The 26,767-nt window shown below is 41.3% G+C and overlaps 1 protein-coding gene across 9 annotated transcripts in view; it reads right to left on the bottom strand.

Moving 5' to 3' along the window:
- The window catches only part of ADRA1B (adrenoceptor alpha 1B), a 627,213-nt gene that overhangs the window by 279,188 nt on the left and 321,258 nt on the right, over window positions 1–26,767 (bottom strand). The gene's annotated exons all lie outside the window — the stretch shown is intronic.

Here is a 26,767-nt window from a genome sequence, read left to right as displayed (position 1 = left end):
TTGCAATTTCACTACAAGACAGAGAATCCAGCAGCGCTGTCTGAAGCACGTCTTTCTGAAGCAATCTTGGAAAAGGGAGTAAGGGCGAGAAGGATGCAGGGCTATGCGCCCCCTTCAGCAGAGCCATAAGCAATCCCCCATTCCCAGAGGGGGTCAGGAGCCCAGCGAGGCAGCTGACTGGATGCGTCACACACATCATGCCGAAAAAGAAAATAAGCGGCATTCCTCAGTGCTAAAGTTTAAGTGTAAACAAGGAGCAAGTAGTTTTCATGATAATTACCAAATATTACAAATGTATTTGTTCCTTTCCCACTCCCAAGACACTTATAGGAGCTCCAGCTGTGCTAATAATGTTACGTGTACCATTTCTGGGGCCAGAAGTATTGTTCCAAGACAAAGGCTCTTCATCTGTGTTTGTTCTTGTTTTCCATCAACACTTGAAACCTAGTTCACCTAGATTTTCTTAGGGCTCTGTGTTTTGTTTGGTAAAACAAACAAACAAACAAACAGCATTTGGAGTTAAGATCTTAGTTTGGAGTTAAGGTCTTAATCTCTCTGATCTCCATCTATCAGAAGGGGAAGTAATATTTACGTGATAGAACTGACCAGAAGAGCCTAGCATATAGCTTGGCATATAGTAGACACCATAAATGAAGGTGCCTCCCTCACTCCCATGCCAGCACACCTTGAAAACAAGAGCCAGTATGGCAGATATGTAGCACATGTGCTTCTTTCCCCTACGGTATCCAGGGTAGACATTATTAATTGATCACAATATTTTTTCCTGCTTGGATTAGTTTTCTATTGCTGTGGTAGCAACTTACCACAAACTTAATAGATTAAAACAGCACAACTTTATTACCTTACAGTTCTATAGGTCTGAAGTCCAACAGTTCTCACTGGACTAAACTCAGTTTTGGCAGGGTTGCTTTCCTTTTTGGAAATGCAAGGGGAGAATTCATTTCCTTGCCTTTTCCAACTTCTAGAAGCCTCTCTCCAGTCCACGAACATAGCTCCCTACCTCTCGGAATCAGCAACAAGGCATCAAATGCTTCTCATGCTGCTATCACTCTCTGACCATAGCCAGGAAATGTTCTACATTTTTAAGGACCCATCTGATTAGATTGGGCCCACCAGATAATCCAGGGTTATCTCCCCATCTCAAGATCCATAACCTTCATCAGTCAGCAAAGTCAGGAGTTGCCATGTCAGGAAGCATAGTACATGTTTCCGGGATTAGGATGAGGACATCTTTGGGGGCTACTGTTCTACTTACCCCACTTCTCAATGCACTGCAGCCACTACCTTTGGATTAGAATTTGACCTATGAGATCAAATCTATCTGACCTGTGAGATCAAATCTATTTATCCTGTGAGATCAAAGTTGTCCCTACTTTAGAGATTCACCAGGAAAGAAAGAAAGAAAAAAAAAAGCAAAGCCAATCAGGGGATAATTGGTATCAAAAGAAAGTACCTACCACATGCTAAATACTTAAAAAAAAAAAAAAATCTGCCTGGATTCTCTTACTGCCACAGTCAGGAGTAGAAGCAGTAGCAGACCAGTCCTCAGCAGCTACAGAAGGGGGCATGTTCTTTTGGGGCTGCCTTTCTACCAGTGGGGTCCTAGAGTGCCACCTCCAGGTCTCTCAGCTTCGGGTCCCCTTCATGTGGGATCATGCATGGTTGCACATTGGCCTAAACTTTTTAAAAAACAGCTTCACTGAGATATAAATGACATATAACAATCTGTACATGTTCAAAGTGTACAAAGTGATATGTTTTGACATGTCTATACCTGTGAAACTATTACCTTATTCAGGATTATGAACATATCTATCCTTACCAAAGTCTGCTTGTGCCCCTTTGGTATCCCTCCCTATCCCCACCTGTTCCCAGATAACCACTGATCTGCTACTGTCACTATAGATTAGTTTCCATTTTCTAGAATTTTATATAAATGATATCATATAATAAGTATCCTTTTTTGGCCTGGTTTCTTATAGTTAGTGTAATGATTTTGAGATTCATCCATGTTGTATGTATCAATAGTTCACTGTTTTTACCGCTGAGTAGCATTTCAATGTAAACTGCAGTTTTGTTTATCTTTTCACCAATTATCAGAAATTTTCAGTTTTGGGCTATTACAAATAAAACTCTTACGAATATTCAGGTACAAGTCTTTGTATTGGGCATACACTTTCATTTTTCTTGGGTAAATATCTAGGAGCGCAATCACTGGGTCACACAGTAGGTATATGTTTAACTTTATAAGAAACTGGCAAACTGTTTTTCAAAATGGTTGTACCATTTTATATCCTCATCAGCAGTGTATGAGAGCTTCAGTACTTCCATGTCCTTGGCAGTACTTAGTATGGTTAGTCTTTTTAGTTTGGGCCATTCTAACGGGTGTATGGTAGTATCTCATTGTTTTATTTGCATTTACTTAATGACAATGATGTTGAGCATCTTTGTAATTTGCTTATCTGCCATCCATGTATCTTCTTCGGTGAAGTGTAAGTTCAATCTTTTATCCACTTTTCAAGTTAGATTGTTTTCTTATTATTGGATTTTAGAGTTCTTTATATATTCTGAATACAATTCTCTTGACACATATATGATTTACAAATATTGTCTCTCATTTTGTGATTTGTCTTTCCATTCTCTTAACAGTGTAATTGAAAGAGAAGTTCTTAATTTTGATGTAGTATAAGATATTGGTTTTTCTTCATGAATTGTGCTTTGTGTTATATTTAAGAAATCTTGCCGAAACCTGGATCATAAAGATTTACTCCTATGTTTTCTTCTAGGAGTTTTATAGCTTCAGGTTTTACATCTAGGTCTATGATCCATTTTCAGTTAATTTTTGTATATGGTGCAATGTATGAATTAAAGTTCTGTCTCCCTAACCCCGTACTCATATTCAACTGTTCTAGCACTATTTGTTGAAAAGACTTTCCTTTCTCCACTAAATTGCTTCTGCACATTTACTGAAAAACAGTTGTCCATATGTCTCTGGATCTATTTCTGGACTCTCTATTCTGATCCATTTATTTATTTATCATGACACTAACATCACACTGATGGTTAGTATATCTTTATAATAAGTGTTGAAATTAGGTAGTAATTCATCTGTAATGGTGGGCTCATAGAATGAATTGATAAGTATTCCTTCCTCTTCAATTTTTTCAGAGTTTGTATATTATTTCTTTCTTAAATATTTGATAGAATTCCCCAAGGAAACTGCCAAATCCTTGAGTTTTGTTTTTTTTCTGAGAAAGTTGTTAACTACAAATCCAGGTTATTTCTTCTTGAGTGAACTATGGTAGATTATGTCTTTCAAGGAATTTGTCCATTTCATTTAAGTTGTCAAATTTATATGCATTTATTAGTTATTTTATAGGCATGTTCATAATATCCTCTTATTATTGCTTTAATAGCCATAGAATCTGTAGGGTTGTTACTTTTTTCATTCAAGATATTTAGCAATGTATGTCTCCTCTCTTTTATCCTATTCAATTTGGTTAGAGGTTTATGAATTTTATTGATCTCAAAGAATCAGCTTCTGATTTTAACAATTTTCTTCATTGTTTTTCTATTTCACTGACATGTTCATTTTTATTTATTATTTCCTTTCTTCTGCTTACATTGGCTTTAACTTACCTTCTTTTTCTAGTTTCTTAAAGTGGGAGCTCATATCATTGATTTGAGACCTTTCTTCTTTAAAGCATAGGCATTTTAGTGCTATAAATTTCCCCCTAAGCACTGCTTTAGCAGCTTCCTGTAAATTCTGATATGCTATGTTTTTGTTTTCATTCAGTAAAAAAGACTTTATTTCCCTTTTGATTTCTTCTTTAACTCAAGGGTTATTAAGAAGTATTTTATATAATTTCCAAATACTTGGGGATTTTATAGATAGCTATCTGTTATTGATCTCTAACTTAATTCCATTTTGTTCAGAAAATATACTTTGTATGACTTGAATCCTTTTAAATGTATTAAGACTTGTTTTTTGTCCCAGAATACGGCCTATTTTTGTAAATGTTCCAAAGAGTACTGAGCACTTTAAATATTTTTTCATATTATAATCTTCACAACAATGCTTACTGTTTTATCTCCATTTTAATGAAGAGGAAATAGGTGATACTTGATACCTGTTTTAAAGAGAAAAGGCTGAGGGTTATCAATTTAAATAACAATTTAAGGCCAGACAGCCATTAAGTAGTAGAACCAGGATATGCTCTCAGGTCTGACACCAAAGCCAAGCTATTGGTATCACTCTTGTATAATTCCTCCATACCCATCCCTCATCCTGATAGGCAGGGATAACCACTTGTGGTCAAGAGGCTGAGTTTAGAAGTTAATTTCCTCTTTCTGAAAGTGTGGGGATCTATCTCCTCAATTGCTCCTTCCTAGCATAAACACAATTGCTTCAACTGTTGATGCAAACATAAAGGTGGGTTCTGTCTGATGGTAAGAAATGCCTCAACCCACGACTGCTAATCTGAGTCAGAACCTTGCTACTGAGACCTGCTGCTGACTGATGCTCAATCACTAGGTCATTCCAATAACACCCAAAACCAAAGACTGACATCAGGTGCTTTTGCCTCTTCCCAGCAGATAGCAGGGGATGGCTGATTATCCTTCAGAGCCAATGGTAACTCAGGAAGCCTCTGGACTAACAGACTCTATTTATATGTTTCTTGAATTTGCATAATAGTCTTCAAGTCAACCTGGATGGAAATGACTATTTCCTTACTCCTTTCTCGAATTTAACTGTCAGGTATCAAAGGCATGATCTTATTGCTAGTAAATGTGATTACAGTTCTTGTTCACTGGGACTGATGCCAATTTGGGACCTATAATTCAATTCAACAAAAGAGTTTTTGATCAACTGCAGCTCCAATTATCTAAGTGATCCAGTCCCTTTCTTCCTCCTACTACCACAGTCATTTGACTGGCCTGTTAATGATCTTTTTGGCTGCATCCATGGCCCTGCACAATGGTTATTTGAATAGATGTCTTCCAGGAGTTTATTCGTCTTACAAAGTCAATTTAACTTCCACAGTTATTTGCAGGATCCCAAATTGTCCATAATTGACTGCTTCCTAATGCCAATTAGCCTAAAATCTGAAAGGAAAAGAGTGTGCTGCCTAAGTGAGCTATTCATTCCGAGTGCCATTTCTTCACCACTTGAAATGCTAAATGGTCAGCACCAAAGAAAGGAAAAGAACTCCTGGGGATCTTCTTTGAGTACCTAAGCATCTAACCTTTCACTGAAGTAGACTGGCTTCTACATGCTAATTATTAGCCTGCAGATTACTAAGGAGTTAAAACTCTTTGGTAAGAGTATGCAGTCCCCAAAAGTTAATCTGTGGTGTGCAGTATCTGATTTTTAAAATTTCTTCTGATGAGTGATGTAAGGGATGTAGAATGGAAGAGTTCTGCATCAACCTCAAAGCCTAAAGCAGCCACTATTCTGGTTGATAGATAATACCTAGTTGATAGATAACTGCTTAAGTCTCTACTTTCTCCTAAATGGAAACTGCATAGTTAAAGAAATCTTTCCATAAGATTCTGCAAACCTTTGACAAACTACTACAGTTAGAAATAGCAAATCAGTTTTAACTTATGTGTCAATTGATTGGTTGGCCTTAGATTCTTGGGATTCTGAGACCACACTCTTTTTTTAAATGAAATATAGTTGATTTACAATATTAGTTTCAGTCAGCATAGTGACTTAGTATTTTTATAGATTATATTCTATTAAAAGTTATTATAGGGGCTTCCCTGGTGGCGCAGTGGTTGAGAGTCCGCCTGCCGATGCAGGGGACACGGGTTCGTGCCCCGGTCCGGGAAGATCCCACATGCCGTGGAGCGGCTGGGCCCGTGAGCCATGGCCGCTGAGCCTGCGCGTCCGGAGCCTGTGCTCCACAACGGGAGAGGCCACAACTGTGAGAGGCCCGCGTACCGCAAAAAAAAAAAAAAAAAAAAAAGTTATTATAAAATGATGGCTATAATTCCCTCTGCTATACAATATATCCATATATATATCCATGTGTGATTGATATATATATACGGATATATATATATCACATCTTCTTTATCCATTTGTTTGTTGATGGACACTTGGGCTGCTTCCATAGCTTGCCTATTGTAAACAGTGCTGCTATGAACACTGAGGCGGCATATATCTTTTTGAATTAGTGTTTTCATTTTCTCTGGATACATATCCAGGAGTGGAATTGCTGGTTCACATGGTAGTTCTATTTTTAGTTTTTTGAGGAACCTCCATACTGTTTTCCACAGTGGCTATACCAATTTACATTCCCACCAAAAGTGTACAAGGGTTTCCCTTTCTCCACATCCTCACCAACATTTGTTATTTGTATTCTTTTTGATGACAGCCATTCTGACAGGTGTGAGGTGATATCTCGTTGTTTTGATTTGCATTTCTCTAGTAATTAGCGATGTTGAGCATCTTTTCATGCGCCTGTTAGCAATCTGTATGTCTTCTTTGAAAAAATGTCTATTTAGATCTTCTGCCCATTTTTTAATTGGGTCATTTGTTTTCTTGTTAGAGTTGTTTATATATTTTGGATTTTAACTCCTTGTCAGTCATATCATTTGCAAATATTTTCTCCCATTCAGTAGACTTTTTGTTTTGTTAGTGGTTTCCTTTGCTGTGCAAAAGCTTAAGTAGGTCCTATTTGTTTCTTTTTATTTCTTTTGCCTTAGGGGAGAGATGAAAAAAATACTGCTGTGATTTATGTCAAAGTGTGTTCTGCCTATGTTCTCTTCCAGGAGTTTTATGGTTTCAGGTCTACTTTAGGTCTTTAATCTATTTTGAGTTTATTTTTCTATATGGTGTGAAGAAATGTTCTAGTCTCATTCTTTTACATGTAGCTGCCCAGTATCCCCAACACTTTTTAAAAAAATAATTTATTTATTTTATTTATTTAATCTTGGCTGTGTTAGGTCTTCGTTGCCGTGTGCAGACTTTCTCTAGTTACAGCAAGCGGGGCTACTCTTCGTTGCAGTGCATGGGCTTCTCATTGCAGTGACATCTCTTGTTGTGGAGCATGGGCTCTAGGCATGTGGGCTTCAGTAGTTGTGGCTCATGGGCTCTAGAGCGCAGGCTCGGTAATTGGGGTGCATGGGCTTAGTTGTTCTGCGGCATGTGGGATCCTCCTGGACCAGGGATCGAATTCATGTCCCCTGCATTGGCAGGCAGATTCTTAACCACTGCGCCACCAGGGAAGTCCCAACACCACTTATTGAAGAGACTGTCTTTTCTCCATTGTATATTCTTGCCTCCTTTATAGTAGATTAATTAACCATAGGTGTGTGGGCTTATCTCTGGGCTCTCTATTTTCTTCCATTGATATATGTGTCTATTTTTGTGCCAGTACTATGCTGTTTTGATTACCATAGCTTTGTAGTACAGTCTGAAGTCAGGAAGGGTGATACCTCCAGTTTTGTTCTTTTTTCTCAAGACCGCTTTGGCAGTTTGGGGTCTTTTGTGGTTCCATATAAATTTTGGGATTATTTGTTCTAGTTCTGTGGAAAATGTCATGGGTATTTTGATAGGGATTGTATTAAATCTGTAGATTGCTTTAGGTAGTATAACCATTTTAATAATATTAATTCTTCCATTCCAAGAGCCCAGGGTCTTTCCATTTCTTTGTGTCATCTTCAATTTCCTTCATCAATGTTTTATAGTTTTCCAGAGTGTAGGTCTTTCACCTTTTTGGTTAAGTTTATTCCTAGGTATTTTATTATTTTCAATGCAACTTTAAATGGGATTTTTTTTAACTTTCTCTTTCTGATGGTTCATTATTAGTGTATAGAAAAACAACATATTTCTGTATATTAATCTTGTATCCTGCAACTTCACTGAACTTATTAGTCCTAATAGTTTTTTGGTGGAGACTTTAGGGTCTTCTATATAAAGTATCATGTCATCTATAAATACTGGCAGTTTTACTTCTTCTCCTCCAATCTGGATGCCTTTTATTTCTTTTTCTTGTCTGACTGCTGTGGCTAGGACTTCCAATACTATGTTAAATAGAAGTGGTGAGAGTGGGCATCCTTGTCTTGTTCCTGAAATTAGAGGAAAGGCCTTCAGCTTTTCACTGCTGAGTATGACGTTAACTGTGGGTTTGTCATAAATGGGCTTTATTATGTTGAGATATGTATACCAACTTTGATGAGAGCTTTTATCATGAACAGATGTTGAATTTTGTCAAATACTTTTTTTGGATCTATTGAGATGATCATGTGATTTTTATTCTTCCTTTTGTTAATTTGGTGTATTGCATGGATTTATTTGCGAATATTGAACCATCCTTGTGTCCTTGGAATAAATTCCATTTTATCACAGTATATGATCCTTTTTTTTTTTTTGCGGTACGCGGGCCTCTCACTGCTGTGGCCTCTCTCGTTGCAGAGCACAGGCTCCGGACGCGCAGGCTCAGTGGCCGTGGCTCACGGGCCTAGCTGCTCCGCGGCATGTGGGATCTTCCTGGACTGGGGCATGAACCCGTGTCCCCTGCATCGGCAGGCGGACTCTCAACCACTGCGCCACCAGGGAAGCCCTATGATCCTTTTTATATATTGTTGGATTTGGTTTGCTAATATTTTGTTCAGTATTTTTGCATCAAAGATACTGGCCTATAATTTTCTCTTTTGGTAGTGTCTTTGTCTGGTTTTTGTATCAGGGTAATGGTGGCCTCGTAGAATGAATTTGCGAGTGTTCCATCTTCTTCAATTTTTTTGGAATAGTTTGAGGAGGATAGGTATTACCTCTTCTTCATATGTTTGGTAGAATTCCCCTGTGAAGTTCTCCAGTCTTGGCCTTTTGTTTGCTGGGGTTTTTTAATTGCCAAGTCAGTTTCACTGCTAGTGATTGGTCTGTTTAAATTGTCTGTTTCTTCTTGATTCAGTCTTGACAGATTGTATATTCTAGAAATCTGTCCATTTCTTCTGGGTTGTCCAATTTGTTGGCATATAATTGTTTGTAGCACTCTCTTACGATTTTTTTATATCTTGGTATTGGTTGTTATTTCTCCTCTTTCATTTTTTTTCCTCTTTCATTTTTTACTTTGTTTATTTGAGTCCTCTTTCTTCTTCTTGGTGAGCCTGGCTAAAGATTTATCTATTTTGTTTATGTTTTCAAAAAAAACAGCTCTTGATTTTATTGATCTTTTCTATATATATATAGGTTTCTATTTTATTTATTTCCTCTCTGATCTTTATTATTTCTTTCTTTCTGCTAACTTTTGGGCTTTTATTGTTCTTCTTTTTCTAATTCCTTTAGGTGGTAGTTAGGTTATTTCTTCTGAGACCATAATCTTGGATCAATGGAAAAGTAAGGTGATTGATCAGTGATGCCTGCCACAAACAGTAATAAGGAATGTGTGCTAGACACTATGCCAGACACTGGGAATACAGCAGTGAACAAGATGGATTCAGATGATGAACTCACAAAGCTACAGGGTGGGAATGATAAAGTCACTTTTTATTTTGTTATTCTAAAATTTGATGGTCCTTGTTCTGCCCACCACTGTTAATGGATTATTATAAAATAGCCACAATGTCAATTAAGACCTCTTAGTACAGTTCCTGCAGGAAAACGTAACAAGAGGAAAGGTGTTTATCACAGCAAGTAAGATGTGTCTTTCAGTTGTATTTTCTTTCTCTTCAAGAGTACACTGGCCAAGAAGACCTTCATCTTCATGAAGATGCTCCTTGCCAAACCAGTACATTTCTCCATGGTGGTAGGTAGCCGTAATCCTGGCCAGGGTCAACTCTTGCTAACGGAGAATGGAAAAAAATTAGGAAAATATCAAGTGCAGGGGTGGAACGGTGAAGTACTGTCTTTTCTGGGGCCACATGAAAAGGTAATACCTGAGACAGAGCAATCAGATTGAGCAAAAGGCATTCACCTTCTTGCTAACTAACCAGCAGCTGTCCCCAGATGTTCCCCCCCATGCTGGTTATGTAAAAGGTGTTCAGTCACATGCAGAGGTCCTCTTAACCTAGTCAGCGGATGCCATCAATGGCTCTTCTGTCTGGTGGGGACAGGCTCTCTCTGTGTGGGCCTCATAAGTGCAACTTTGAAATGCTAGCACCAAAGTCAGAGTCCTGAGTTTGCTGCAAAAGGCCCCCCTCCATGCACAGATGATGCAATGGATTGGTATCCTTGTCACCATGGTGACAGCAATTGACATGGAAACAGTTGTTCCTGCTTCTACACATAATCACTGTACCCTACTTAGGCTTGCAAAATACCAAAAATATTTGCCTGCCCAGTACCCATTTCTTCTATCTCTCGGAACTGTATAAAGATTATCTTTTGGGAAATCATCCTTTCCAAACATCCAAACCAGTGGTGTTGGATAATATCTGTCCCACCCTATGCCTAAGCCCAGCAGGTAACCAATACCTGATCAAGCTGAGTCATAGGAATTGGTTTAGGTATAGACATGTGGCCCATTCTGAGTCTATGAGTATCAGGTCCAGATTCTGTTAAAATGATTGGGAAAGTGACAGGGTTTTGCCTTTTGTTGTCAAGCTGACAGAGCATAAGCCTGAAGCTGTTGGCAGCTCCTTGCCACCAGCTGTGTAGAACATGCTTGAAAATTTAGAAGGAAGATAGAGTCAAGGGACTGAGAGAGATGTATTCCTGCTGATAAAATTTGAGCACTTGGATCCAGCTTTACCTGAACTTAACTATACCTTTGGACTTTTTCAGTTATGTGAACCAATTTCTGCCCTTTTTTGCTTAAGAAAGTTTGAGTTAGGTTTCTGTCACTTATACCCTCAAAAGTCTTGATGAATATATAATTTTTTTCCTTTAGAGAGATTTTCATAGGAACTGGGCAAAACTATAGACATGCCTCTGAAATTTCTAGCATTTGAACAACATATATTTTTCTGTAAGTGTTACAGATGAAATATAAGCCTGAAGCTGTTAAGCCTGATATAAGTTCATCAGCACAGGACTAGTTAACAACAGTTACATGCCAACCACTATGCTGGGCACCATGGTGGGGAGGGAAGAAGTCAGCCAGGGTCCCTGTCCTCACAGAGTTTTTACAGTCTAGCCAGGAAGGCAAAACTAACACAAGTAAAAACTTGAGCAGAAGTTCTCACCTTCAGGGCCACAGTGCACTGGTGAGTCACCATATATTATGAGGTCTGCCACAAGGAATGTGTGACTCATGAAGCTACAGTACCAATGTTGGCAGATGATTAAAAAATAAACATGAATTAGAGTGGATTCAAGGTTATCACAATAATAATGTCACATTCATTCACTTAGTTCCCCAGAATGTTTTCCTCAGGGGAAGAGAAAGGGTTGGTATAACAGCTAACACCCACACACCCACATCCCCAGCAGTGTGTTGTTCCCAAGGATGCCACCCACCATGTGTCCCCAAGCTGCGACAATAATATCGATGTGAGGAAGAGGAGGAGAACTGCCAGTGCTTACTGTACACTGATTAGGTGCCAGGTACTGTGCTGAGTGCTTATAAGAGTTGTTCCATTTACTCTACGTGAAAAACCTTGGAGTAGTCATCTTCCCTGGTTGGCAGAGTAAAGAATAACTTCAGTGCTAAACAGTTTGAGTCTGTCTCTAGCACAACCTGAGTTCAGAGAAGGGAGAGATCAGCACAGGCTGGAGTTGTTGGAAAAGGTTCCAAGTAGGGCATGAGCTTGAACAGGGCCATGGAGGACAAGCAGGTTCCACACAACCAGGCGAGAAGGCAGGGCATGCAGGCTCTGGTATAAATGAGACAAAGGCACCACACTGGTGCCAGTCTCACATTCTGCACACCTCTGAGCAGGGACCAGGGTGTTGCAAGACAAATGCAACTGCCCAATACCCACTTGGCTATTCCATGCACTGCATCCTACCTCTGGGCCTTTGTCTGTGCTCTTTCCTCCACCCTTGTCCCATTCAGTTAAGTAGCTCCCGAGGGATACTCTGGAAGCTCTGAGGTCCTCTCTACCCTGTCTTGAGAAGAGAAACTGCTTCCCTGAGACAACTAAAGCAAACTATTCCTCCCTTGGCTGCCGACAAAGTTCAGCTTCCCTTCAGGCTCCCCAGTGCAGTGCTGCCCGTAGGCCCAACCCCACCTGCAGACTTGTCCCCATCCTTTCCCTCAGCCTACCCCAAATTCTGGACCAGCTCCTCCTAATGCCAGAATGCAGCCACCCTGCCTTCCACTCCCTCAGTTTCCTTCACTCAGCCAGGCAGCTTGTCTGGGTAGCCACAAGCTGTATCCTGAAAAAAACAACCCACCAACAAACCAAGCACCCCTCAATTTAATCACTTCCCTTACCAAAACATTTATAGTTAATAATGAGCGTTTATTAACTGCTTAGTGTGTGCCCAGCACTGTTCTAAGCAGTTGTATGCATTACGTTATGAAAATTTTACAAGGAGGCTGTGAAATAGGACAAGTGCCACCTGCATTTTATAGACCAGGAGACTGTGGTTCTGGAAGTGATTTCAGTGATGCCCTGAGCGAGGACAGCAGCATGAGGCCAGGCAGACCAGTGCCCCTAGGCATGCTGCTCTCCTGCATCAGCCGTGGCCTTCAGGATCAACCCTCACAGCCTCAAGATGGCAGTCCAGGCCCTCCACCACCAAGACTGGGTTGAGTTCTCTAGTCTTAAATTCCCACGTGGCCTCACAGCGTGTTCCAACCACCAGACCAGATAACACGTAGCTGCTGGGCATACTCTGCCTTTCCCCATCGCCATGCCTTTGCTTATGCTGGGTCCTCTGTCTGGAATGCCATTCCTCGTTACCTCCACGTGTAGATTCACCCTTTAAAAGCTGCCTATTCCTCGAGGTTTTTCAATTTACCCTATCGCCTCATTGCTATCAAAATTAATCCCTGCCTTTCCCATGTACGTCCTTCATATCCCTTTCATAGTGCACTTCCCTTGCTTTACTGTTATTTGTGTGCAGTTACTTTATCATGAATCCCTGATAGGCAGGAACTGGGATTTCTCTTAGTGAGTTCCACTTGGGCATTTAGATCAGTGCCCTGCATGTGGGAGCTGCTCAAGAAATGTTTGCAGACTTAAGCTGAATGGCCACAGTTCTACCTTTCTCCAAACATCTTCCCACAGCAGCCTACCAAAATGCATGAAAGTTCCACTGTTAGAGTCACTCCCTTGATTTAAAACCTTGCCTCCAGAAGGTCTCTGCTGAAATGTAGATATAATAGCTAGAAATGTAATGGATTGATTCATTAATACCTCAGGTTATTAGTTATTCAACCACTGGAGTTAAATCAGCACTGGTCTGGAAAGAATGGACTCATTTTCCAAGGTAAGCAATGCCTTATTTCTTGGTGGTGGACACAGGTCAGGAAACTCTCAAACCTGCCTCCTTCACCAGCAAAATGATTCCCAAGTGGTTGTAGGCTTCTAGCGCATTCCCTGTGATGATTCAATAGCTATTTACAGAGAGACAGCATGATCTTTCTGGTTCGAGAGGTGATACAGGTGAAATAAGGGGGATGCAATGCTCTCCAGGTTCTGACCATGAAGCCTGCTATATCTCACTCAAAAATCTTTGCTCAGAAACCCTGCAATGGAGGAGAGAGGTTAGGAAGGAACTGTAATGAGTTGAATAGTGTCCCTCCCAAATTCATGTCCACCTGGAAGTTTGGAATGTGACCTTACTTGAAAAAAGGTTCTTAGCTAATATAATTAAGATGAGGACATACTGGATTAGGATGGGCTCTAAATCCAATGACTGGTGTCCTTACAAGAATAGGAGAGGCGGGACTTCCCTGGTGGTGCAGTGGTTAAGAATCTGCCTGCCAATGCAGGGGACATGGGTTCGAGCCCTGGTCCAGGAAGATTCCACATGCTGTGGAGCAACTAAGCCCGTGCACCACAACTAATGAGCCTGTACTCTAGAGCCCGTGAGCCACAACTACTGAGCCCACATGCCACAACTACTGAAGCCCACGCACATAGAGCTTGTGCTGCTCCGCAACGAGAGCAGCCACCACAATGAGAAGCCTACACACCACAACAAAGAGTAGCTCCCGCTCACCGCAACTAGAGAAAGCCCGCAAACAGCAACGAAGACCCAACACAGCCAAGAATAATTAATTAATTAATTTAAATCAAATAAAATTAAAATTACTGGCTTAAAAAAAAAAGGAGGAGAGGACATGCAGACACATGGAGTAGAACAGGTGGAAATGCAGGCAGAGATCACACGGATGCGGCTAGAAGCCAAAGAATGCCAAGCGTTGCCTACAAGCTAGAACCAGGGGCAGGGAACAGATTTTCCCTCTGAGCCTCCAGAAAGAACCATTTCTGCCAACACCTTGATTTTGGACTTCTGACCTTTAGAACTATGAGAGAATACATTTCTGCTATTTTATGCCACCAAGTTTGTTATGGCAGCCCTAGGCAACTAATACAGTAACCAACTTGCAGAGATGGCCTAACATGTACCAGGCACTTTACTTTGGTACTACAAGACCCTCAAGAAGGGAGTTGTTACCACTTTTTTACAGACAAGAAAGACTGACACCCAGAGAGGTTAAGAACTTGTCCAATGTCACAAAGCCGGGAAAATGGCAAATATGGGTTTTGAGTCTATGAAGCTGTATTAGGTTGTAGGTGGTCTTCTTCTGTCACTGACACTCTCTTCATTTCTTTCCCTGAGGGCTTACTAAGTGCCAGGAACTCCTCCAGAAGGCCTACATGTTGGCTCCCAGCACAGGTGTCTCGACCTATTTTGTTCACAGATGTATCCCAAGTGCACAGGGCAGCTCCTGGCACATAACAGTTGCTTAATAAATATCTGCTGAATAAATGAATCCTCTCCTAAATCCCATGGGATAGATATAATTATTATACTCCTTCTGCAGAAGGTGAAAATGAGGCACAGAGGGGGTCAGGGACTTTCCCAGAGTCCTGACCCTTGGTATCAGATAACGTGATATGATTCATTCCCTGACCCACAACCCAAGTGACACTGACATTTACAAACCCAGTTCCTTAGAATTAACTGCACTTCATCATCTTCACCATAGCATTTATTGAGCCAGTCCCAGGCTAGGTGCACAGGCTAGGTGTTTTGTAGACAGTCTCACCTTTAACCCTTATTATACTCCTATGCGCTAGTTACTATTAGCATCCTGAGTTAACATACTGGAATCTGAGACACAGAGAAATTAAGTAATATTTTTGGTGTCACACAACCAGTAGGTGACAGGATCAGTGTTCAACGTCAAGTCTCTCTGATTCCAAAGCCTGTACTCAAAGCCATTAAGTAGACTGCCTCTCTTAGCAGGAGCCCCACCCAATGTCAAAAGAATGGAAGCTGACGCTGGTGATGGGCTCCGCTGCCCTGCCCTCCTAGCCTCCTCCAGGTTTCCTTCTTCTGTGGCCTGTGGATGAGACCTCCAACTCCAAGCAGCTCTGAATTGTCTCTGCTCACTCAACTTATCTTGGATTGGTTCTGTTCACCCTCTGCCAGAAAGCATGAAGCTCTTCGCAGGACTTCTCTCTACCTTCCTTCATCCAAAGCTAAGGACTGTTCATTTGCTTCTCTGTCAAATAAAGATGGGCTTAAAGATAGAAGAGGACCATGGATATACCAGGAATATAGCAGTGAAAAGACAAATGCTGTTTCTCCTCCCCAGAGACTTCATCTAATGTTTTCTCCCTGCTAGCTCCCAAAAGCCCTTATTTATTTCCCTTGGCAACTGCCAGCTTCACACCACAGTGAAAGTTTTTTAATGCAATCCCAAGATGCATTACTCTTTAGAGCTAAGGATACTTAAAGCTAAGATTCTCTGATGATATTGCATTTTAACATGGATTCAGTCTTCCTAAATGATTATAATTTGGGAGAGTTTCTGTCATCAGGAAGGTGGAAGGGCCTCCCATTCCTGGAATTACACCATAGAGGTGGATGTCTATCCTGCTTGTAAGAAATCCTGGCTTTGCCTAGAGTGACCCTGTATCCCCTTCCATCTGTCTGAGTGTCTAAGAAGAGCTTTTGAATATGATAGTGATAACAGTAAGGAAACCCAGAGAACATCTTGACCAGCCTTCCCAGTTCACTCATGGAGAAAATGGGACTCCCCAGAGGGAAGTCACTCTCCCAGCTGACAAGCACCAGCTGGCCTGAATCCCAGTACCTTCCCGTACACACTATTGGGCCACCACATCACTGGTCTTTCTGGATGTCCTTGAAATTCCCCAAAGTAGGAGGAAAGAGTTTGTCCTGTGAGAAGAGAAGGGAAGCAGGTTCATCCAGGCCCTCTCCTAGAACTTGCCATTTAAAATCATGTCAAGGTGACTTGTCATGGACTTGACCCTGGACCCAGGAATAGGAATGTGAGGAGGAAGGAGAGTCTGGGAAGGGGCCTTAGTGCAGAGCAGGCAAAGGCAGCAAAGGTGGTGTTGAGTGACACAACGGCTTGAGGATTTATCATCCACTCACAGGCTGACAACAGATTGAGCAGAGGGCCTCAGCAGTCCTGCAAAGCATAAGGGCCCTCAGGGCAGGCTTTTACCACTGAACTGTGCATTCTCTGGAAAGAATCACCTAGCTTAAGAACAAAGCCAAGTGGTGTGCCTAGTCTAGGGCCATGTGGTAGGAGGAGGGGGCACTCCTCATCTCTCATGACCCCACTTTGGACGGAGTCTTGGAGATTCTAGAACCTCCTACATGCATCCCTACATCCAGGGTGAAATAGTGAATGTTCAATCAATATTTATTGAGTGAATGAGTCCCCTGGGAAGGATAATATATTAACATATTATCTGCTGCTAATAGCTTTGTGCAAATTAGTTTAAAATTAAAATGAACACTTCTTTAGTACTTTGCATCTTATTAATGTAGCACATGCAGAATCCCATTTAGTTTTCAAAGTATTCTTGGGAAAGGTGTATTTGTGACCTTGGGTAAAACATTTAACCTTTCTTTGCCTTAGTTCTCCCATCTATAAAATGAAATTAATAGTACCTACCCCATACAGGAAGAATTAATGGATAATATCTGTAAAGCATTAGAGTCTTTCCATAGGGACTGTTATTTCTATGTACTGTGGCCTGTTCTCTATTTCTGGGAGACAGGCTATTTAAATGGTACCTTGGGACGTGGGGACAGAGCTGTGACTAATGTCAGCTGCTTCTCAAGGTCACCATCCTGGACCCTGACCACTAGCAGACAGTTTCCCACCAAGACAGAATGTGGACTGGTGTCCACTCTGGCCTCACAACTTTAGCCCAGAATTTTGCTTTGGAAGGCATCAGAAATTCTTTCTTTGGTTGTTTACTTATTGTTCTCAGATCGTATGGAAAGCTCTCTGGAACCTTCGGACAATGTTATCATGAGACTGGAGAACTGATGAGGGAGAAGCTGAGAGGAAAATAAGAGAAGAGCATGGGGGCTGCTGGGGCCCCTGCCTTGGTGTTTATTTGCCACATTTTTCTAAGCTGGATCTTCGTAAGTACTCAGGGGCTATGGCCAAGCCAAGTTCCCTCACTGTACTCTGTTGCCTTCCACCGCAAGCCCCCAGCCTGAGCCTGGTAACCAGTCTCCACTCTTCCTTGCCCCACCTTTCTTCTCTCCACTAACTCTGCCTTGCAAGGGGATGCAACTCTGTAAACATCAGAGCACAGAGAGAGCAAAAGAGAGAGAAACTAAACTAAAAAAAAAAAACAAAAAGGAGTACATGCTGGGCTGTGTTTGTCTTTGGGGGGTGGGGGGGTGGGAAGGGAGGAGGAGAATAAGACAGGAAGATGAGGTCCCAGGAGGTGGAGTGGGTTCAGCCATCGATAAGGACTCTGAGCCAAGTCCACTTAACATCAAGTTTGCAAATAGCCAGCCTATGGGCTGAATCCAGCCCTAAAAAAGTTGGGGGTTTTAAAATTTGAAAAATTTCCCATAAAAACCCAAATATCCAGCTTGAACAACTTGGTCATGCAGGGTTCACATTTCATGGCAACAATGGACTGGAGCTACGGAGTCGCTCTCTCGTCTAGAAGGGGCACATGCCAGCCCTATTTGCCACATTCTCCACCACTCTCTACTGTGTGGCATTCAGCCTGGTTCACTTACTTAAATTATCTAAGTCCCCGTAGGTACCTGAGTTTGGGAGCCTTAGTGTGTGTGTGTGTGTGAGTGAGTGAGTGAGTGAGTGAGTGAGTGTGTGTGTGTGTGTGTGTGTGTGTGTGTGTGTGTGTGTGTGTGTGTGTGTGTGTGTGTGTGTGTTTGCGGTACGCGGGTCTCTCACTATTGTGGCCTCTCCCGTTGCGGAGCACAGGCTCCGGACGCGCAGGCCCAGCGGCCATGGCTTACAGCCCCAGCCGCTCCGCGGCATGTGGGATCTTCCCGGACCGGGGCAGGAACCCTTGTCCCCTGCATCAGCAGGCGGACTCTCAACCACTGCGCCACCAGGGAAGCCCAGGAGCCTTAGTTTTTATGTATCATTGTTTAGTACCAGTTGGTGAAATCACCTCCTTCTTACCCAGCTACCCCCAAAATACAGACCTGAGGGCAAAGGTAATAAGTGAAAGATGGTTTTGAAAGGCAGAGTAGAGAAGGGTGGAGACAGGGAGTAGAGGTGAAAAGGGAGAGAAAATTTGCAAGTGGGAAAGGAAAAAAATCCAGGATGAGGAGAGGAAGGTTTGACAAATGGAGAGAGGGAGGAGTCAGAATTCTGCTTTCTCATCTGTCCCCACTGGCTCCCTGGATTTCCTTAAACAAGGCACGTAATCTTTGTGGGTCAGTAACTCTCCTCATTAGCACAAGGTTGCATCACCATGTTCATCATCAAATAATGAAATTTCCATGGAGCTCCTCTGAGAGTAAATCAGATGGTGATTCTTAAATAAATTAATCAACGATAACACACTGTTTATATTGGCTTCCCTGGATGACTGATTTAATATTTATCAAGCCTAGAATTTGTGCACCCGTATAAATGTTACCATTACTACCTTCTTCCAGTTTGCATTAATTTCACAAAACAAGGCATTTGGTCTCAAGCATTTCTAGGTTAAAGCTTTCAAAAGGGTGGTCGAGTTGTGTGGGTGGGGTAAGGAGAGAGAGAAAGGTGAGGTTTATTGTATGCTGTTTCATTAAAGCATCGATCTTAACCACCCTTTAAACAGCTCTCATCTCCCTGACTACCGGTGTTTGCCAATACTGCAGCTGATTTGCTGTAAAAATGCTGAAATTGTATGCTATTTCTGAAAGAAAGAGCTCTTATGCTAGAGAGATTTAAGGACTTCCTGTTTATTTGTTTGCATCTATCAGTATTAACTCTGATCGGTTTTTCCTAACCCAGACACCAAGTTGGTCTAGATACCGCACATTTCATTGATTCACTGAATAACTCTTGAGCACCAGCTACATACCAGGCATTGTTCCAGATGCTGGAACAAAGCAGGAGAGGCCTTCCTCTCATGAAGCCTCCAGCCTAGAAGGTGGAGACAGGCATTAAATACACCCACACAGATCCAGATTAATTCCCAGTGAGGGCTGGGAATGCAGTAGTTTAAACCAAGCCGAATGAGGTAGTGTGAGGGGGAGGGCTCTTTTAGCAAGGTGCACACTGAGGAATGAACATGCCCTGGCACCAGTAATGAGAAGGAAACTTCTCTGTGAAGATCTGGGGGAGGGTGCTCCTGGCAATGGGAACAGCAAATGCAAAGGTCTGGAGGCATGGAAGAGCTTGCTCTGTGCAAAGAAATGGCAGCACCAGAGCTGGGAGACATGGGCTTGCTGGAACTAGTGAGAAGATCAATTACAAAATATTTTAAGGGACATGCAGTGTTGTTACGTTTAAGCACCAATACTATTTGGAAGCAGGCTAATAAATAACTGTACCATAGAAACCCCTTAGGGAACCTACTTTAATGAATAGAGAAGAAGTGTTTGTAATTATCATAACAGGGTTCTCTGTAAATAATTGCTTCTAAAAACACCTAATTTGACATTTTAAAAACAATTTGTCCTTTTAAGTAATTTAAACACACTGTTTCCCAAATGTTAAGACCTTCCATTTGCATTCTAACTCTTTTGTCTCCTTTCCCTCTTCCCCTCAAATAAGTTCTGAAGAGCTCTTAAGAGCTTAGAGTTCTTCATAGTTTTTACCTGACCTATCACAAATTTTTAATTCATAAAGTCTAGATTTTTTGAGGCATTCCTAGAGTGGTAATAGTTGATAGTTATTATATTAGTTATATCGATTTACAATGTGGATACATTATTAACTCCATTTTGCAAATGAAGAAAATGAGGCTTAGAAAAGTTATGTTACTTCATCAAGGTTACAAGGCAAGGAAATGGAAGAGTCAAGGTTAAAACCCAGGTCCTCTGAACTACGTACACATAAGTATAGTAAGTATCCTGTATTAGAAGTTAAGTGGCCTAGTTTCTAGTCTCTGCTCTGCCATTAACTAGCTCATGACCTTGGGTGAGGTGCTTAACCTCTCTAAGGGTTTAGTTACTTTATGGGGAAAAATGCTGTTCATGATACCTGCTTAGTCTAACTAGACTGCATCCATTCCACAGATGTCTCCTTGTGCCATGAAGTGTGCTGGGGGCTGCAGATAGCAGGGAACCAGTGTAGAGAAGCTGGCTTCATGGAGATTACCATCATGGGAAAGGAATAGATACTATTCAAATGATCCCACAAATAAGTATAAAATTACAGTGAAAGCAGGTGTTCTGAGTCCTTACATTGGTGGCCCTGCCTTGCCCAAAAGTCCAGTCATGGCGACCTGAGTCTGTGACTTTAGAACTAAGAGCTGAGTGTTAAGTGCAATTAGATAGATAAAGGGCAGGTTGTACTAGTGGTGCGGTGTGGGATGTTCCAGGAGCTAAGACAGCTTGTGCAAAAGGCCCTGTGGAGGGAGGGAACTTGGCCCTGAAATAAGGCAAGTGTGTCTAGGGAACAGGGTGTGAGGGGGTGTGAAGGGAGAGGAAACTGAAGAATTAGAGGTCAAGCATGCAGGGCCTTGAAGGACATGTAAGAGTCCTTAGGTATCTAACATTTTCCTGATTTTATGACTTCTTTGTGTTGACTTCTGCCTTTCTCCTTTCCAAGGACCCGGTTCCCCTAACCCTGCTATCCTCTTTTCTTTCAAAAGAATGGGAAGGCCTGACTAAAGGGGTACCATGCTGAGGGCCTTGGCATAGCTTCAGGCCAATCTTCATTGCAATTAGTCAACAACCAGCACATACAAGGCTCCGACCTGGCATCTGGTGTCTCAGGAACCTGCTGCAGGCCAGTGAGACAGCACATTCCCTTCTAAGACAAGAAAGACCCTGACATTTGTTCTTTGGCAAAAAAAAGCCAGACCTGTCAGGAAGACTCGGTGGCCAAGGCCTCAAATGCTGGAAAGGAAATTAGTTTCAGCAAAAACACAGGGCTGAACATTAGGCCTTTCCACTACCTGCCTCAGATGCTAATCTGGCTGGTGACAGTGGTCCACAGGAGACAAAAGGTCCCATAGATACTCTGTAATGTATGCCTCCCCCCCGCCCGCCAAACACCTTTTTTATTTCTGATGGTGTGATGAAGGACTGGGGATGCTGGGATCCTGCGTTAATCAGATTCATTCCACTCTGTTAGGGAGGGCTGTTCTCTGGTGTCTCTGAGGAAATAAGGATGATAAATAGAGGGAAGTCTCATACTTTATTAGCATGGATGGGCAGAGAGATCCCAGTAGTAATTAATCCCAGCATGTTTACAAATTTTTTCTTCTTTATCAACCAAGAGTCAGAGTTTGCAGGTGTTGCCATAAAGGAAGAATGGAAGCTAAACAACCATGTCCTCCTCATGGAGTTGAAAAGAGAGATGGCAAAATACTGATTAACCATCCCATGATGCTTAACAAGTAGCAGTGTCCTACAAGTCAAGACCCTAGGTACTTAAGGTAAAACAAGTTTTAGGCATGCAGGACCCTCTTAGGACAGCTTAGAAAATCCTGTGGCTTAAGCCTGAGTTAGCAAAGACCTTTTTTTTTTTTTTTTTTGATAGGGCAAAAGGGGATACAGAGAATGTAAGGGCCCCCCAAATGATGCAAAACAGCAATGAATGCTTATGGAAATTGGGCTGTTTGGGAACTTTTGTGTGTAATTAAGGGTGAAGCAGAAAATCCTTTTGCTCCAATCCTGGGATAGTTCAACATGTTTCCAGAACGTCCATGTTCTCTTTCTTACCTGCAGTAAGGACTGCAGAATGGCTAAAGGTCAGTCATTCCAGGACAGTCATTCTGGGATGATCTAAGCTGTTGTGAGGCTTTGGGAACAGTACTGTGAATATTAATTCTTTTTATGCTCTGACCTGAGAACAGGAGATTCAAGTTTTGGTTCTGGCTCCATAAAGCATGAATCATGTGACCTTGGGTAAGTCACTTCACCTCTCTGAACCTCAGTTTACTCATCTGAAAAATCAAGGTATTATGTTCTGGATAGCTTGAAATTTCTATGTTCCTGACTTTAAAAGTCTGCACTTACAGCAATTTTAGAATACTGGGCTGAGTATGTAATCAAACCAGGACAGACACCTCTCAGGCTTTTTAAGTATATTTTAGCTGTGAGATGTATATTTGTGGAGTGGTGGTGGTGGGAGGGCATTTATCTCTTTCTTCTTAAAGATTTTGGGGAATCACTAAAAATAAACAACTAAGTATCTCTCAAACTCTTCCAAAAGATTTAAGAGAAGGGAACACTCCCAAAGTCATTCTCTAAATCCACCATCGCCCTGATACCAAAACTAGACAATACCAAAAAAGAAAACTACAGGCCAATATCTTTGATGAATATACATGTAAAAATTCTCAATAAAATATTAGCAAAATGAAGCCAACAACACATAAAAAAGATCACACACCATGATCAAGTTGGATTCATCCCACGGTCACAAGGATGGTTCAACATATGCAAATCAATCAATGTGATAACCATATCAACAAAAGAAAAAACAAAAATCACATGATCATCTCTAGATGCAGAAAAATCATTTGATAAAATTCAGCATCCATTCATGATAAGAACCTTTACCAAAGTGGGTATAGAGGGAACATATGTCAACATAATAAAAGGTATTTATGACAAACATAATACTCAACAGTGAAAAGCTGAAAGGCTTCCTGCTAAAATCTGGAACAAGACAAGGATGTCCACTCTCACCACTTCTACTCAACAGAGTATTGGAAGTCCTAGCCACAGCAATCAGACAAGAAAAAGAAATAAAATGTATCCAAATTGGAAAAGAAGAGGTAAAACTGTCATTGTATGCAGATGACATGATACTATATATAGAAAACCCTAAAGACTCCACACAATAACTACTAGAACCGATCAATTCAGCAAGGTAGCAGGATACAAGATTAACATACAGAAACCTGTTGCTAACAATGAAATATCACAAAGGGAAAGTTTAAGAAAACCCTTTTAAAATCACATAAAATATATAAAATACTTAGGAATAAACTTGACCAAGGAGTTGAAAGACTTATATGCTGAGAACTATAAAACATTGATAAAGGAAACTAAAGATGATTCAAAGAAATGGAAAGATATCCCATGCTCTTAGACTGGGAAAATTAATACTGTTGAAATGGCCATACTACCCAAAGCAATCTACAGGTTTAATGTGATTCCTACCAAATTACCAATGACATTTTTCACAGATCTAGAACAAATAATCCTAAAATTTATGTGAAAGCATAAAAGACCCAGAATTGCCCAGCAATCCTGAGGAAAAAGAAAGCTGGAGGCATAACCCTTCTAGAATTCAGACAGTACTACAAAGCTACAGCAATCAAAATGGCATGGTATTGGCACAAAAACAGACATATGGATCAACGGAACAGAATACAGAGCCCAGAACTAAACCCACACACCTAGAGTCAATTAATCTTTGACAAAGGAAGCAAGAATATACAATGGAGAAAAGACAGTCTCTTCAGCAAGTGGTGTTGGAAAAGCTGGACAGACAAATGTAAATCAATGAATTTAGAACACACCTACAAACTGTACACATAAATAAACTCAAAATGGCATAAAGACTTAAATATAAGACATGACACCATAAAACTCCTGGAAAGAGAACGTAGACAAAATATTCTCTGACGTAAATCATATCAATGTTTTCTTGGGACAGTCTCCCAAGGCAATAGAAATAAAAGCAAAAATAGACAAATGGGATCTAATCAAGCTTACAAGCTTTTGCACAGCAAAGGAAACCATAAACACCACAAAAAGACAACCTATGGACTGGGAGTAAATATTTGCAAACAATGGGACAAACAAGGCCTTAATTTCTAAAACATACAAATAGCTCATACAACTCAATAAAAAACAAAACAAAAGAAAGAAAAACAAACAACCCAATCAAAAAATGGGCAGAAGACCGAAACAGACGGTTCTCCAAAGGCAACATACAGATGACCAAGAGGCACGTGAAAAGATGCTCAACAACACTAATTATTAGAGAAATGTAAATCAAAACTGCAATGAGTTACCACCTCATACTGGTCAGAATGGCCATCATTAAAAAGTCTACAAGTAACAAATGCTGGAGAAGGTGAGGAATTCCCTCCTACACTAATGGTGGGAATGTATATTGGTACAACCACTATGGAACACAGTATCGAGGGTCCCTAAAAATGAAAAATAGAACTACCATATGATCCAGCAATCTCACTCTTGAGGAGACTATAATTTGAAAAGATATATGCACCCCAAGGTTCACAGCAGTACTATTTACAATAGCAAAGACATGGAAGTAACCTAAATGTCCACTGACAATGAACGGATAAAGAAGATGTGGTACGTATATACAATGGAATACCACTTAGCCATAAAAAAGAATGAAATAATGCCATTTGCAGTAACAGGGATGGACTTAGAGATTATCATACTCAGTGCAGTAAGTCAGAAAGACAGACAAGGAGATTGGTTCAAGATGGCAGATTAGAAGGATGTATGAATACTCCCTCTTGCAAGAGCACTGAAATCACAACTAACTGCTGGACAATCATCGACAAGAAGACACCGGAAGTCACCAAAAAAGATACTCCCCCCCAAAAAAAAGATACCCCACATCCAAAGACAAAGGAGAAACTGCAGTGAGATGGTAGGAGGGGCACAATCACAATAAAATCAAACCCCATAACCGCTGGGTGGGTGACTCACAAACTGAAGAACACTTAAACCACAGAAATCCACCCACTGGAGTGAAGGTTCTGAGCCTCACGTCAGGCTTCCCAATCTGGGGGTCCGGCAACAGGAGGAGGAATTCCCAGAGAATCAGACTTTAAAGGCTAGTGGGATTTGATTGAAGGACTTTGACAGGATGGGGGGGAACAGAGACTCCACTGTTGGAAGGCACACACAAACTGGTGTGTGCATCAGGACCCAGGGGGAAAGAGCAATGACCCCATAGGAGACTGAAGCAGACCTACCTGCTAGAGTTAGAGTCTTCTGCAGAGGCGGGGTGGGGGGGGGGGTGGCTGTGGCTCACAGCGGGGGCAAGGACACTGGCAGCATATGTTCTGGGGAGTGGTCCTTGGTGTGAGCCCTTCCAGAGCCCAAAGAGCCTGCAGGCTCCAGTGCTGGGTTGCCTCAGGCCAAACAACCTACAGGGAGGAAACTCAGCCCCACCCATCAGCAGACAAGCAGATTAAACTTTTACTGAGCTCTACCCACCAGAGCAACACCCAGCTCTACCCACCACCAGTCCCTTTCATCAGGAAGCTTGCACAAGCCTCTCAGACGGCCTCATCCACCAGAGGGCAGACAGCAGAAGCAAGAACAACTACAATCCTGAAGCCTGTGGAATGAAAACCACATTCACAGAAAGACAGACAAAATGAAAAGGCAGAGGACTATGTACAAGATGAAGGAACAAGACAAAGCGCCAGAAAAACAACTAAATGAAGTGGAGATAGGCAACCTCTCAGAAAAAGAATTCACAGTAATGATAATAGAGATCATCCAGAACCTCAGAAAAAGAATGTAGGTAAAGATCGAGAAGATGAAAGAAATGTTTAACAAAGATCTAGTAGAATTAAAGAACAAACACCTAGAAGAATTAAAGAACAAACAAACAGAGATGAACAATACAATAACTGAAAACTACACTAAAAGGAATCAATAGCAGAAAAACTGAGGCAGAAGAACGGATAAGTGACCTGGAAGACAGAATGGTGGAACTCACTGCTACAGAACAAAATAAGGAAAAAGGAATGAAAAGAAATGAAGACAGCCTAAGAGACCTCTAGGACAACATTAAATGCATGAGCATTCACATCATAGGGGTCCCAGAAGGAGAAGAGAGAGAGGAAGGACCAGAGAAAATATTTGAAGAGATTACAGTCAAAAACTTCCCTAACATGGAAAGGGAAATAACCACCCAAGTCCAGGAAGCACAGAGACTCCCAGGCAGGATAAACCCAAGGAGAAACACACCAAGACACATGGTAATCAAATAGAAAAAAATTAAAGACAAAGAAAAATTATTAAAAGCAACAAGGGAAAAATGACAAGTAACATACAAGGGAACTCCCATAAGGTTAACAACTGATTTCTCAGCAGAAACTCTACAAGCCAGAAGGGAGTGGCACAATATATTTAAAGTGATAAAAAGGAAGTACCTACAACCAATATTACTCTATCTGCCAAGAATCTCATTTAGATTTGATGAAGAAATGAAAAGCTTTACAGACAAGCAAAAGCTAAGAGAAATCA

This window comes from Tursiops truncatus, chromosome 3 (genome assembly GCF_011762595.2).
Source record: "Tursiops truncatus isolate mTurTru1 chromosome 3, mTurTru1.mat.Y, whole genome shotgun sequence".
NCBI classification, from domain to species: domain Eukaryota; kingdom Metazoa; phylum Chordata; class Mammalia; order Artiodactyla; family Delphinidae; genus Tursiops; species Tursiops truncatus.
This window is presented reverse-complemented; position numbering and strand designations above follow the sequence as displayed.